The 16,516-nt window shown below is 33.8% G+C and overlaps 1 long non-coding RNA gene across 3 annotated transcripts; it reads right to left on the bottom strand.

The window, feature by feature from the left end:
- Positions 1 to 2: 2 nt before the first annotated feature.
- LOC117915027 lies at positions 3 to 11,728 on the bottom strand. Of its 3 annotated transcripts, none has more exons than XR_004651354.1 (5): positions 11,491 to 11,728; positions 11,016 to 11,094; positions 9,956 to 10,133; positions 138 to 211; positions 3 to 66 (listed from the first exon to the last, which is right to left on the bottom strand). It is a non-coding gene; the product is annotated as an uncharacterized LOC117915027 (long non-coding RNA). The 3 variants fall into 3 exon arrangements; XR_004651355.1 differs by having other exon boundaries at positions 9,956 to 10,121; XR_004651356.1 differs by having other exon boundaries at positions 11,574 to 11,728.
- Positions 11,729 to 16,516: the final 4,788 nt, after the last annotated feature.

Below are 16,516 nucleotides of genomic sequence, written 5' to 3'. Positions count from 1 at the left end.
CACCATACGGGTGTCAATGCATCTTGGAACTTCAATGCATCTTGTTTCTTGAGCTCAATTGTGTTCCTGAGAGAAGTAACCAAGTACTTATTGAAATATAAATCAAGGTAAATCTAAAGAAATACAACAAAGCTTACTTTGTAGAACCAAGCAAAGGAGCCAGAGATTCATCTACAAGCTCTATAACGTTCCTTTGCTTTAACTGCTCTCCCTGTAATAGACACAGAAAATCTTAAGAATTTTCCTCCACAACCATTTGCAAAGATTACACAGAAAGGTCCGCAGAAACCAAATTGCAAAAAAAGTGGTAAGATTTGTTGCCAATTAAGGCTAATATTTGAAGCCTATAAGCTACAGTAAAATGCAACAGTTCCATTTTACATCACACAAATTGGAAGATGCTGTACACCACAGCAACTGGATATCACAGCATCCGACTTTGATCAGGGTCCAGCCTGTTTTTATGTTTGTTCCACGTCAACCCATTAAATTACAGGCCATGACAGTAAGAAATCCGACCACGGATTTTTATTTAAAAATGCATTCTAGTCTGGCAACAAATATAATACCCACCAAAAAAAAAAAATCACTAGTAACTTAGGAAGAGGAAACCAAAAGATGAAAACACTGCTGTAATTCCCAAGAGATTTGCATTAATGTGAAACCAAATATAATACCCACAAAAATCCATTAAAACTTTCATAAAACAAATCCAAAAGACAAAAGCATTGCAGTATTTCCCAGGAAATGTGCATTTTTCCATATTTAGCATGACTTTCATGGTTGGTAAAAATAAATAAATAAACAAAACTTATAATTTTTTTTATTAGAAACGAAGAACATTTTCATTGAAAAAGTAAACAAAAGAAGGATAAGAAATCTTTCCCTAAATACAAAATTTGATCAAAAAAAAGGAAAAGAAAAACAATCCAAAAGACATCAAAATGTTTCAACATTGCTATTTTAACCCTTCTGATCTACATATTGAAAGTCAATCAAGTTGAATAATGTTGAGAGGAATACTTTTGAAAACTATGGTAGTAGAGGCCCAAAAATATGGATAGAGGTAGACTAGGTCCCATATCATTTTGAAAGTCCTCCACTTGTCCTCAAAGATCCTTACATTTCTTTCCCATTGTGCTATCCAAATCAATGTAAAACAAGCTATTTGCCCTAGAACTTTACCCCAATTAGTGCTACCCAAACCCTTAAAAGAAATGGTCAACATGTCACAAGCACTTCTAGAAGGAACCTAATCCAAACTTACTAGTTTGAATAGCTTACGTTATAACTCTAAAGTTGTCGAATAATGTAAAAAAGGTGATCCATTTATTCTCAACTAACCATACACAAAGGTCAACAATCTAGACTAAGGGATTTGAATGGTCTTCTCACCTAAAGCAAGTCATTGATATTAACCTTCTTGTTAGCCACTAAAGAAGCAAATGCCTTGACCTTTGGCCGAGCTTTTGATTTCCATATGAAATTAGCAAGAGAAAAGAAAACTAAAGTTAAATGATCAAATGAGGTTAAGAAAAAAAGATTTGACCAAAAATAAGTTGAAAGGTGATAATAAACAAGGTCTCATATCTAGGGATTACGGTGTTAGATTAACACTATTGGGAATGGACATGAGTCTTTCAAGATCCTCTATCTCTATATCCGTAAGGTTTGGCTAAAGTTAAAGTTTCAAGTAAGAGGAGAAGAAAGACCGAGGACAAATGAAATAGGAGAATTTTGAACTGATAAAAGTTTGTAAAGACTCAAAAATATTGTGCAACCAAAGGTTGATTTCCCCAACACAAATCTTCCCACAAGCGGATTTTTGACCCATTTTCCACTAAAATGTTGGCATCTCAACCATTTGAATGTGTCCCATAGATGCTCAAGAATACCTTGTGCCATAAAGCAATACTCTCCCTAGGATATCTCCATAGCCACTTCTCTAAGAGGGCCTTATTTCTCGAAGCACACTCAGATCCAGCTTATAAGATACTCTCTCTTTCCCTCCCTAAACCCTAACCAAAGAAAATCCTTTTGCATTTCTCAATCTTTGTCCTAGGACGAACTAAGTCGACCAAGTCCGGTACATGTAGACCCTCCATTTTGTCCCTTTAGCACATGTTTTTAAGTGCTCTTTCAATACTCCATAGTAGTTCCTTGGTGGCCCATTTTTACTCATATAGTTTGTCTTCTATAAGTCACCTCGGAGACTTTGGTTGAGGGATTTATCTGGCCTTGGCCGCCTTTCAAGTTTAGATTAGGTTTTACTTAAGTGCACTTTAGGATTAGATTCCACTTAGTTTGGCCAAGAACATCTAGGTTCACATAGGCCCACCTAGGTTTATTTAGGCCCACTTAGTTCGTCCTAGGACACTTAGACACACCCTAGGTCACCTTTAGGCGTTTCTACATGGTTTGCATGGTTGCATGGCTCGTATTTTTGCATGATTACATGGTTCACTTTCTTGCATGGCTTGCATGTGGTTGATTTTTATTTTTTAATTGCATGATTTAAATTTCTTTTATTTTCAATTTCATGATATTTATTGATTTTAATCTTTATTTTTATTTTATTTTATTTTTATTTTTATTTTTATCTTTATTTTTATTTCTTGCATGAGGAAACGGCTACCAGCTATTTGGAAAGAGGATAACCAAAAATTTTGACAAAGGAAAGTCCACTACTGTAGATGGAGTGCAAATATTGAGGGTAATCACGCACGAAAGGGATTCTAAGTTTGTAAAGAAAAAGATTCATATGGGAAGGTGGAATTCTCCAAACTCGTGGCTGCCATGTAAGGATCTTTGGAGGATATTCATGCAATTTTGGACAAGGTAAGAAAACAATTCAAAAAAAGAGGTTAATAGATTGATAGGAGACCTATGGATTTCTTTGGATGAAGAATTTTCTCCGAGAAAGGAAGGCACGGCTGGAGCATAAGAAGAGGAGGTTCTTCAAAGATACAACAGGCATATCATATGGGATCCACACACCACTAAAGGAAATACAGTGAGCTGGCAAAGATTGTTTCTTTAATAGAGAGGATCAACAAGAAGTGAATAAGGAAGGAATTTCCTTTATGCAAATAAAAGGATGATTATGAATTTTTAGAAGGAGGACTATGGATAAGAACAAAAGGAGGGAGAAAAGAAAAGACATTCAGAGAAGAAAGGGAGACGAAGGAAGCACGGCAAAGTAGAGTAAGAGATCTAAGACGATATACCAACGGGGATTTTCTTACCAGAAAGGAGCATTTCCAGGTACGCTTTCCGTAGACTCTTCCTTCATTCCCGTTATCCTCTTGTTATGTATTAATCTTCACTGGATTTTAAGTTTTGACTGGATGCTTGGGTGTAGAATGACAAAGGTTATATTTTGTTTGCATTGGTACTAGATTGCTTCTATAGTTGTTGTTGATTTCTCTCTTTGGAGCTCTCTAGTTTAGGTTTGGAACTGAAAGGCTCTGTTTTTTTTTTATTTACTGTGCATTACATGAGAATTGTGGCTGTATTTGTTTGCTGGAATCTGCTTGTACTCCCCTCACCAACCTAAGCCCGTGGAATAAAATATGAAATGTGGCTTCCATTGGTTCGTTTTTTGTTTATTTTCTTCGTGCTCCGTTTCCTTGGTAGTCTTCCTTTGTTTTCTGTGGATATTTCGAGTATTTCCAGCCATGTCTGCGTCACTGATTGATGGCGCTAGACAATGGCTTCTTGATGCTGTCAAAACTCAATATCCAAATTTGGAAGAAAAAAGCAGGTTCAGTGGTTTCTCATACAACTACTGTTTCATGAGGAAGATTGTTTGGCACCAGTCAAAGTATCTGTTACTGGAGAATGAAGGAAGCAAAACAGGGGTGGAAGAACAGACGAGAGGTGAAGCATAGATAGTTTTGCCCATTTTTTGGAGAAGCTTTGCCAGCGGTGAGATTGATCAGTTTTGGTGCCCATGAAGGCATCAGCATCAGTTCTGGTGCGTTCAGGTATGCAGCATGGGAATTTGATCAGTCACGGGTTTTCTAGAAATTGTAGAGCTCAAACTAAAGGCCACCATGGTGAACAAGTTGGTTACAATGTTTAATTTGGTACTCATTTTCCTTGAATTCAGAGTGGCAAGATAGAAGAGAACATATTACTTGGCAAAGGAATGGATAAAGAAAGCTATGGAAGGGTCCTTATAATACATGTTCCTCAAAAAGGACCTGGAGGTTTTCTCATCCAATGACCAAACAGTCATAGGTGGTCTGATTCTGAGTTCAGATTGTTGCTCCTGCTGATCTTAAAAAAGTATATCGACTGCAAAACGGAGCCGGCATGGTCCACGATCTTGAAGAACCTCCAAGTAAGCAAAATGACAGGGGGGTCTACTGGGTCTGATAGCTGATGAGGATTCAGAGGGTCTGCCACAATTGCCAAAGGTCAAGTTGTCGTTTGTTTTCTTATTAATTCAGGGCTGCTGTTCATCTTTTATTGATCCAGGCTCATGGAGTCCTACAGCATATGTTTTGATAGGAAACCACACATGAATATATTGATAGGATAAAATAGTACATAAGGAGGATGAGAAATCCTCCCGCCAAAATTAAAACTAAACAACACAAAAAAATAACATGACACTACACCGTCTCATTGGAACTACACACTGCTAGCCAATCTAGTTGTAAAACGTTAAGGGGAATGCCCTTAAAACCCGCTGAGTAAAAAGCCAAAACGAAGCGATGAAATGAATGGAGTCCCAAAGATTCTCTGAATTCCTAGCTTTGTCCTAAAAAATCCTAGCATTTTTTTCCCGTCACACAACCCAAATTAAAGCTATGCACACGTTTTGCCACAAAACCAACCCTCTCTTGACTTGCCAAAACCTTTATAATTGATGAACATCATGTCTGAAATGCTTTTCGGAGGAACCCAATCCATCTTGGTTAGTTGAAATAGTCTGTGCCACAACCCCAACGTCACAAAACAATGAAGGAATAGATGATCTGCTGATTGTCCTTGCTCCATACACAACTTACAAATGTCAGGGCTAAGAGCTTTGTGGGGTCTTCTCAATTGTAGCAAGTCATTGGTATTTACCTTCTTGTGTGCCACAAGCCAGACAAAGTCCTACAGCATATGTTGGTCTTGATTTTCAGCAAAGACTCTGCCATAGTCCTCTTCAATGCCACGCCTTACATGGCATCTCATACTGGATAAGCAAATATATCATACTGAGATCGGAGTGACAAGAGTTGAGATCCATGATACGGATATTAGACATCAAATCCTTATGATAATCCTTTACTTGCTACTTTGTCACTGGTATTTGGTAATGCAGAAATGATTGGAGCGGCTGGAATACTTTCTCCTTCAGAGGCTCTCACATGTATTCCCGCAAATTCTACGGGATCCCAAGGCTCCCAGTATAATTCATTACCTGTCAACCTTGGAGGATACTTTTTCAGCCATACCTGTCATACCGACATTATCTATAAAGACCCTACTTGTCTTTTTGCTTTGCATGAACTGGATCACCTTGATGCCTTTTATCTTCAATAGTGGCAGGAATACTCCCTTCTTCAAAGGCCCTCGCATTTGTTCTTAAGGGTCTCGGTGCCATTTGTCTCAAGGGCTTAAAGGAAGTGAAAGAAGCTTCAGCATCATGATCCCTTGTGAACAATGAATGAGATTTTTGCTCCCTTGGCTAATGTTGTGGAAAAGCTTTTGCTGTATTTTCATTAAGGAGTACTAGTGTTGACATAACTATCGAAATTGTCAATAGAATTGCTTCAACATGGGATGAAAATGTGGGGGCCATCAGGAAGATTTAACGGGACTGCTGCAATGAAAATGACTTTTGAAGACAAAGAAATGATAGCCATCAATAAATTCAGCTGCCGTAGACATCAGTGATGAGTGATTCGTCCAACTTTGCACCTTTCATGAGATGATCCCGGTTCATAGAACAAGGAAAATTCTGAAACTTGCTGATTATTTGTGGAAAAATCAGGGATTGAATTTCCACTCAAGCTACTGCCATGACTTAATCTCACCCAGTCTTCTGAAGTAATGCCTATTGCTCTACACAATACCCTGGTCTATAGAAGGCTTCACTCAGCATCATCCCGCCCCACTGGTCATTAGTACTGCGAAGAACTGGACAGACTTCACTTACGACTGATTTGTGGCAGGGAGGTTGTAATTGGCTTGTTTCCAGGACTGTTAGCTCAACATACTTTGACAGATATCAGACTCTTTGAATGGCTCTGACCATTTCAGAATTTCTACCAATAAAAGAGAGCAAGACATATTGCAGAACTGAAAGTGATGCTCAGGAGAGAACTAAGAGCATTTTGGCTGATTTGTTGATTACAGAAACTGATGAGAAAAGGAACTAAAAGATGTTTCGTTTCTTCACCCTCATGCATTCAGGACAATGGACATCATATGAGGCATTTCCAGTCTCTTAGCTACCGGCCTGCATCTATTCGCCAGCAAATAGACTTTCAAGAGACTTGAACTGCAGGGAAGAAAACGGGAGGCAAGGGGTAAACTGGTTACTGAAATTGGGTACAACACAGATTCTTTTTTCGTTCTCAGGAAAGCTCGGCCAATTCTGGTGAAGTTCCTGGATGTAATGCCATCCACGTGACTAAAATCAAGAACAAGCTGGGGTGTGTCATCAAGAAGTTCTGACTACTGTAACAGCACATAGCACTCATGTCCAAACAAAGAAAGTTCCCCAGTCATCTAATTTGGAAATTTTTTGAATTGCCTATCGACACCACTTGCGAAGAGATTAGTATCGATGAATCAGTAATTCCAAGCCAATTCTAGCATCAGCAGGGTAAGTTGTCAGCTGCTGTAGATCAGTGAAGTCCCATGTGTTGGTATTAAATTCCCATAAATTCATCTGTACCTGAGGTGAAGGCCCTCATGCATGCATTTGGGCTATGGGAGCTGAATGATCAGTATACCACTCAAGAGAGAAGAGCATGCCTTCCACTACAAGCAGCAGGCTTGTCCAAAGTGTCATTTATGTGTGGTTCAGCAGAACTCATACCCAAAGTGCAAATTAAAACAAATGCCAAAAGGTTCAAAGCGCACTACTCGTCGAGATTTCAGTTTCCGGTGACTTTGGACATAGGGAGTTGTTTGTGATATTTTGTTCAAGATAGAGCCTAAAAACACAGGTTCTTCTGACATGAAAGCCATTGAAAATTGATGTGAGCCACCGAACATTTCTGCTCATGACAAGAAGAGTTGTAGGAAAAGTTGGCTGGGTTGTCTGATGGCCATTGCTGTCTGGTCAGTTCAACAATTTCGGCTACAGCAGGCACCAGTAATGAGTGGTTCCAACTTTGCTTCTTTCATGTGATGGCTCTAGTCCACAGAATAATGGAAAATTCAGAAGCTCGCCAATTATCTGCATGAAAGTCAGGGATCGAAACTCTACTGAAACTTTTGCCACAGCCTAATATTGCCCAGTCTTCCAAAGGATTACCTATTGCTTTATACAGTACTGTGGCTTCAAGGGAGTTCACTTAGCATTCATTCTGCTTTACTGCCAACGGAATTTGGGAATGACAGCAAAGATGTTTTGGAAGATGTGAGAAGAATCTACTACAGATTGCTCACGTTAAGAATGCCAAGAAGACAGAATTGTTGATTTCATTGATGGCATTTCTACTGGACAAGGCCCCTGTTTCACTCTTGGAGGCTGATGATGGGAATTCAAAGCAAGGTGGAAAGATGAAGCTGGGCATTTACGGGTTTATAGTCCTCTAGCTGGCTATGGAAAATTAATGGGCCACCTAGATGCTGGGATATTTGAAGAGGCACTCCAATCCCTAGTGCTGGAGGTGAGATAGCCCATCATCAACGACACTAGACAGAGCTGAGAGCCCTCTTTGAGCAAAGCAGCATCCCGGATCAGAACTATTGCCATTGCCACAGTCACATCTTAAAATGATGGAGGTGGGCTATGTGAGCATCAATCAGTGAGCTCCCGCATGCAGGCTTCAGATGACTGGTTAGGATAACCGAAGGGTAAGAAATGAAGCTCAGGATGAGCAAGAAGACACAGAATCTAAGCTACATAAAATTCCAGAAGTGAACTGTGAGAAAATTGATAAATCAGATGGATTTCTGAGCAAAGACTTGAAACTTGAGAATGAGTGGCAGCAAGGGAATCAGATCTGGAGCTAGACTTCAATTGCTTCACCACAAGTTCCTCCTAGCAATGCAAGTTGTGATTCTAGGAAGCCAGAGTTGGGTTGGAACGTCTTTGCTGATAAAATTATACACTCAAACCCAGTGAGTTTGGGCTCTGGAATGAATACGGTCAGTTCTTTTCCAGTCATGCCATCAATATATAGAGGTCTCTTCACACGACCACCAGCAACGCAGTCACAGCCAGACCCCCAAGTCCTACTCCAGCAAAGGCCACCTCGGTGCACACCTCTTCTTCTTCCTCTTTTTGTTTCTTGGATTGAAAATTTACAGTTTTGAATTGATTTTTCAAATCCATTTCCAACTGAATAATTCCAGTTTTAAAAATCCATATTTAGATCCTTCCTAGGCATAAAATCCAGATTTAAATAAACTCCTTACTGTCATTTTCCTTCTAGCATGCATTTTCACTGTTTTCAACTAATTTTCTCTTTTCTTCAAACAAGCATGAACGAACTTCATGGTTCCAAATAATGGAACCCATTGAACCAATTCATGCAATAGTAATTTGGACCTTGGTGGGGGGGTCCAACATTCTTGATATCTTCTTTGATATTGACTCAAGTGAGATGGTTGTTTGGTGATCAATTGATTTTGATTCCTCCTGATGATATGCACGAGATTGTTTTACACCTATTATTGAGCTAACCTTGTTTTCCATAGAGACATTGATGCTTGCTAGCCAGGTACGCTATCTCTATTCTCTAATTTCGAAATTCTATGAACATATATGTCATTGTGAACTATGCCTATGTTTGATAGGACTTGGGTGTCTTGACATTTGTTTGACTATTCGATTATTTCTTATAAAGCGCATGTTGAGTTGTATGCTATATTTCTGCACTAACTTTGATTTCTTATGATAGCGTTTGAGATACAATCCAAGTACACACCCTAAACCTCCTTTATGATTGTGGTTTGATTTCTTTTTTGGCATATTAGTTTCGAAATCACCTTGGCCTACCTAGGTATCCATAATCAACTAATTAATTGTCATATTTCCTTCAACTTTGCTTGTAGAAACCTCTTTAAGGCTTAAAGGAGTGCTACCTCTTAGAGGTACCTTCCCAATAGGTAACCTGATCCCCGAACCAAAACTCGGGTTTTTTCAAGACTTGTTTTTCCCAAACTATGAAGTCACTTCTTTAGAGTTTTCTTTCTTATTTTATTTCCCCTTTTAAAATAAAATAAAATAAGTGACGACTCCAACTTTTCCAAAACTAATTTTTCACCAAACAAAAGCGAGTCTCACCATTGAGTGAGGACGCACGTGATAAATGCGGGTCCACAGAATGACTCAACCAAGTTGTATCTGCCTCGATACTGACCACGCCGAGTTCCATACCAAGTACGACAAGTCCAATTCTGAGATTCTCAAATCCCAATTTCAAACCATCAATCTCATCCGCCATGAAGATTAAAGGTAAGAACTCTTAGAGATGACTTCTATGCTCAGAGCTATTCAATTTTTTATTTTCTTTGTTGCACCAGGAGAGTGTACAAGTAGATAATCAGAGTAATCTTCCTTTCTTTGTATATGAAGCAAACATGCAGAGCAATGGCTATGTTCCTTCATTCTCATAAAACTTGCAAATTAACAAATTAAAAATTAAAAAAGAAGACACTACCTGCCAAGATCTTCCATATAAAAGGCTAAAGAAACTCATTTTATGCCCAATTTATCATCTAATAATGTAGAGAATAGAGAGAACAGAGCAAAACCACGAATTCAGAAACTTACTCTCAATTCAGATGGTGTCTTCCTTTTAACTCCTGCCCCACCTTCCCAGAACCCCACCAAAACGAAGAGTCAGAAGATAAAGGACCAGCCGTAGCAACCTTTGCCATACTATTCTGAAATACTAAGACAATAAGTCCTCGTCCAATCAATTCTCTTCCTACATGTCCTGAAAGCATATCTATAAACCATGCTATTAACATTTCAAAAGGAAAGTATGAAAAATTATCATTAAAAAAAATATTCACTGCAGAGTAATCAAATTCTTCAAGATCCTAAACTAAAATTTTTAACACTCCCTATCTGGGCTCTATGATATAAACAGACCAGGTATTTTGTATAGACTCTACTTATTTTTTACAGACAAAATTGTGCATTCTTGAAATCCATTCTTTTAAATCACCACAGGTTTCAATTGGAAAAGCCACCGTTCAATTCACCAATGGAAAATGTTTCCAGGTAAATTCTTCCCAGAACAGAAAAATGAATTTCAGGCATATGTAGCTCATATAGTCATATTTCCCAACCAAACTTAATGATACAAAAATTCATCAGAACAAATACATCCACAACCATCTCCCTTTGATTACCACCAAAACCAGAGAAAATGGAGGAAAGCAATGGAAATTTTGACTTTTGTTTTCAAAAAGAGAACAAATGAAAGTTACATGGAGAAACAGTAGGCAAGGTATTTCCAAAATCATTTTTTTTTAATCCAAAAAATAGCATATTTAACAACTGAAAACTATCAAAAAAACAACAAGCCTCGACACATGGAAACGAAATTATCTGTCCAAACTTTGTTTTCATTTCCGCAAAGCAAAAGGCCCTTAACATTCCCTATCTTTCAAAACATAACCAAACAAAGGCATCAATTTCTCCTATTCTTCAAAACAAAGAAATAACCCATTTTCAGTTGCAAATGCAAGGTTTTTCTTCAAACTTACAGCACGGAAGTTAGAACTGCAAATGGAAAGAAGCAGAACCGAGAAAAAAAGGACCCGGATTTTTAAATCGGGTCAGGAAAAAAGACAAGAATCTTTGAACGCTATTCAAGAAAAACCTGAAAGCCAAGGAATCGGAGAACCGCTGATGCTAATCTTTCAACGCTATTCAAGATGTAGCAATTCCACTGATGCCCCCTGTTCCACAAAACCCATCCATGTAAGTGATGTTTACCATGTGTCTTAGCCATGGAATCAAAATAGTTGGAATAGAAAATAAGCATTGTCCAATGAATGAAGAGAGGAATAAGGAAAAAAAAAAAACAGGAAGAATTTTCTTGAAACAGAACTCCTTGTGTTGATCTACTTTTACCATTACACCCACATTATTAAAACGATTTTCAAAGCATTTAGAGTAGCCCAACACCCAGATGATGTTGAAGAATGCAAACACAGGGCTTTATGATCTATTATCCATCCAAAACCAGTGTTTGAAAACACCCATAATAAGCTGACAAGCCAAAGCGCTTGAACACAACAATGGAAACAAATCACTTGCATATGGAGATAGTCGGTGAGATTGAGAACAAGTACCTGGGAATCCAAAGTATGGTTAAGACATGGATAAGAAATGAGAAAAGAAAAGATGAGTCCCAAATTTTAAAACCCTTAGAGACCTGTGTGCTGACTACCGAGGAATGAGGAGAGTAAAGATTTGGTGCCCCGGTTTCCTTATCCCTGTATTGCTTGGAAGTATGGTTGGGAAGTGGAAGTCACTACTGAGTAATTTCGAAATCAAAGAGACACAAGCCTGTCTGCCCGCCCACAGAAGAAAAACAGCTTAGGAAGATAAATTGCATCAAATGACTCCAGTCTTCTTCACTCATATATTTTTAAAAAATATTTCAATAATTTTTACTCTTTTTAATTGTATTTAAAAAATAATTATAAAAATATAAAAAATGATTAAAAATAAAATATTGTGAATAAAATTATTTTAAATAATATCTATAAACATAGAAAATATATTAAAAACAATGCAAATTCTCTAATAATTTTTTATTTTAAAAAAATCATAGAAAATATATTAAAAACAATACTAAGGTTTAGATAATGTTCATCTTAAAAAAAAATTAATTAAAATAAAATTTATATATTACTTAAAAAATGATTTAGATAATCTTTTTTTTAAAAAAAAATATCATAATTTAATTCATTTTAAAATGATGTTTTAGGATGATAATATTTTTATTTTACTTATTTTACTTTTTATAATTATTTTTTTTTTGTTTGTTTATTAATTAAAAATTATACTTTAATATCATCCGTAGCTTATAAATTTAGAAACTATAATGATCCATTAACTTCTATTTCAATTATGAAAAAACAATAAATGCTAACAAATTAAAATGTAAGAGTCAAACTTTTCATCCCACCTCTTAAATATGTTTAATAAATTTATAATAAAGACATTTCTAATAAAATATTATAAAAATAATTATAAGTGTTTTTACCATAATCACTTTCTAATTAGCCCCTAATCCAATTTAGCAAACTAAAGGCATTCTTAAGAAAATATTAATTAAATGGCTAAATTTATTTTAAGAATTACAAAACATAAGTCAATTTTCATACAACATTCAAGACATTTCATTACTATCGTATAAAGCTTGAGTTTTTTTTTTTTTTTTAATGAAATTTTCAATTTAATGTTTTTTTCATTTTTAAATTTCATTAGTTTATATTCTTCTTTTAAAATGAAGAGTTAAATATTGTTACTGAATTTTTTTATGAAAAAAAAATTGATTTAGACAAGGATTTGAGTTTTTCTCTAAAAAAAATCAATATTAATAATAATTTAGTTTTTATTATATAATTTTTTTTCAAAAAATAAATTGTACCAACATTGGATTATAATTACCTTGATAAATGTTAACTGTCATCATTTACTTATTTAACATTTCTTGTGTTTTTATTTTACTTCTTATAATTCCTTTTATTTTATAAGTTTATTAATTAAAAATTATATTCAAGTATCATCAACATTATATAAATTGAGAAACCATGATGACCTTTTAGCTTCTATTTCAATTATGAAAAAACAATAAATATTAACAAATTAAAACATCAAAATCAATCTTTTCATCTTATTAATTTATTTCTTAAATTTGTTTATACTATTAAATTTTAATATGTTTTTATGCTTCTTTTTATTTATTACTATTTTTTTGCATCCCATTAAATTCTAATATTCTTCTACATCTCCTCTTATTTATCATTCTTATTTATATTACTTACTTTATAACAACCAGTTGTCAAAAAAATTTCATAAACTAGATACCGGAGCCTTCTTATCTATCATTTTTTATAGATGTCAGATCTCGTCTTTTCATATCTTCATATCAAATAAATAACAACTCTCTTTCACTCTCTTATTTTCTTTCAACCATTTCTTTTTGTTGGTTGTTTTTCATTGTAGAATATATATATAGATTCATTTTTATGATATTTTAAAAATGGAGGACATGAGGTCAATGAAAAAGGATGATGAATCCCCACTAAAAGAATTATTGCATAGATATTTTAGGCTTTGAGAGTATGTAGATTTTCTTATACAATTGTTTAATTATAAATAGGTTGCTAATCTAAATTATAATGATTTTACTCATTTAAAACTTAATATTCATAACAATTGCATTTCTAGTTAATGTAAAAATATGAAATTAAAGTTATCATAAATGACATGATGATAAAAATTAATTAATTTTTATAAGTTGAGAAAATAAATCATCATTTCTTTTGTTTTGTCAAAATGTTTTTTACCATCGTCGATAGAATTGGTGGATCGACTTTCATTATCATGCCCCATTATGGACTATAGAGTTGTAGCTTTAACTAAGATTAATTTGATTAGGTTACTAATCAATACAAATTCAAAACTTAATATTTTGAATATTATGTTTAAGATATAATAACTTATTAGTAGTAATTGAGGTAAATGTCCTTTTATGGCATGAAAATCAATCTAGAAATTGGAAATGTTGAAGTGAAGTATAAATAAGTAGAAAGATGATTGTAACTTACTATGTTGAACATAGATGACATGGTTAAAGCATTAAGTAGATAAACTCAAAGATAACAATATAAGAGGAATTCAAACATTATTTATTATCAAAAAATATTTTATGAGAAGAAAAAAAATGAGAATATAAAATTGAAACTCCTTCCAATATATTAAGATTATTAATTTAAACATATAAATGAATCTTTTATCTTTATATATATATATTAAAAATTTAAAATCAAGGACTCCAAATTAGTTTGTTTTTGTTGCGTAGTGAAATCGATTTGTTTGTTGTTGGTAACTAGGTTTAGTTCATGAAAGGTAGAGTTTGGTTTTGTAGTTTGCATGCATGTTACATTTCCAGGTCAGATGAACCCAGACATTGAATGCGCCTGGCCTACGACACCACCGCCCTCTCCACGAACTCCTCCTAATCCAAAGCTCTTTTACCTCATGGAGGAATTGAAGCTCATGGTAAAACCCTGAGCAGTAAGTTTTATTTTTTCCCACTTGTAAGAAATTCAACTCTATTTTTTTTTTTTGGACATGTGTTTAATAAATTGTGAAATTAGTTAAGCTTATTTAAAATCTAAACTTAAAACTTAAACAACAATTTTGAATTTTCCTTTTTATTATTATTATTTTTTATTATCATTATAGTTATATGTAAGTTCCATCTATTAAAGGAATTCCCCCATGCCACATGAAAATATTTAACACTGTAACCTAAAATTGAACTTAGCTATTATATGCCACTTATAATATAGTATATACAAAAATATACAATTAATACAATAAATTTATTGTGTAATTTTATTTTTTTAACAAAAATAAACCAAAATATTTTTACATAAAATAAATAGAAAAAAAATTAAATGAAAAGAAAAACCTGATAGAAAAAAAACTAAAAATAATAAAGCCAAAAATTACACTTAAAAAGTTTTATGATAAACACAACTACCTATTGTAATATATACAAAACAACTTATTTAAGTTCATATATTAAAAATAAAAATAATCAAATAAGTTTCATAACTATTTACATATTAATAAATACAAGATAAAAATTAATATAATAAATTTATAATAGTAATTTGTTTAAACAAAAATAAAATAAAATATTTTAAAATAAAATAACAAAACTTTGTAAAAAAAAAAAAATCTAAAAACTATAATTTAAATTTTAGGCTTGGATTTTAAAGAAGCCCAAAAACATTATAGCTAATTATGATTTTAATCTTAAGTCAAAATTATTTTTAGTAACTAAGATTATGGTAAAAACTGGAGACGATGGTTTTGTCATCATTTCAATGCACATTGAGGATTTTTTTATATAAAATATATTATATTGACTTGAAGCAATAAATAATCTGTCTATGTAAGAATTGAATAATTAGGCCTGCTTAGTTTAGATTATTTTTATTTTTATATTAGAAGAAAATAACAATTAGGGACAAAATGTTGGTGGTGGAGTCTTTGATTTAGGGACATGGAATGCACATGACAAATCTCATAGCCATGTGTATGTGCATGTATAATATATAAAGAATGTTGGGTGAGGAAATTGTAGACATATTCAAATTTTGAATCATGTAATGTTACTTGAATTCGATAATAACATGTAATTTACATATAAACCTAGTGGTTGTAGGAGCTTATAAATAAAGGTTCCCTATCATCTTTCTACTCATCCCCGGTTAAGAGAAAAGTGTGATGTAACTCTTTAAGTGAAAAAGTAATGTTCTATTAAGGGTTGTAGAATTATTATTCTTTCGGGTGTAACCGGGATTTGGTTTGTGAGGAGTAAGTGTTTGTAAACACTTGTGATTATTTTTATCCCTATAAGTGAAAATATGCAATACTCCATGGATGTAACCTATTTTGGGTGAACTATGTAAATTTTGTGTGTTGTATTGTTTGCATGATTTTGTTATTGTTTTCACATTATTTTGTTTTATTTGCTTCATTAATATGGTGTTTTTTGGATAATATTTTTTCATTTTTTTATTTTAAAAAACCAAACTTAAAAAATGAAAAAAATGAAAATCATTTTCTAAAAAATTGAAAACCAAAAGGGAAATAAAAACCCTTATGAGAGTTGATGTAAAAGGAATACATTTCTTATAAATATAAAAAAAAATATTAATTTGAATGAAATATTATCTCCTATATTTTAAAATTAAAAATTATCTTAAAAGTAAATGAGTAGGCACATACACCCTAGTACATGTTCCTCGACGTGGAGGACACCCTCAAAGAGGCGAGATTTTGTGACATTTCATATGTTTTGGTTTTCTATAAAAGGATTCTTCTTCGAATTTTGAGTATTTTTTATTTAATCTCTTTTTCTTTGATCTATAGTATTTTTCCTATTTGGCCGAATAAGGAAGAGGATTTTCATATCCATATTGGGCACAAAAAGATCCTAACTCTTTCTTTGAGGTTTTAAGATCTTTTTTTAGGGTAGCATTAATTTTGATTAGATAACAAAGATTTAATGCTTTTTGATTGATGAAGTTCCTTTATTGGCCATAGGTAGGGGAATCATAAGGTATG

This window comes from Vitis riparia, chromosome 5 (assembly GCF_004353265.1).
Source record: "Vitis riparia cultivar Riparia Gloire de Montpellier isolate 1030 chromosome 5, EGFV_Vit.rip_1.0, whole genome shotgun sequence".
Lineage (NCBI taxonomy): Eukaryota > Viridiplantae > Streptophyta > Magnoliopsida > Vitales > Vitaceae > Vitis > Vitis riparia.
Note: the sequence above shows the minus strand (reverse complement) of the source record. Positions and strands in the feature narration are given on the sequence as shown.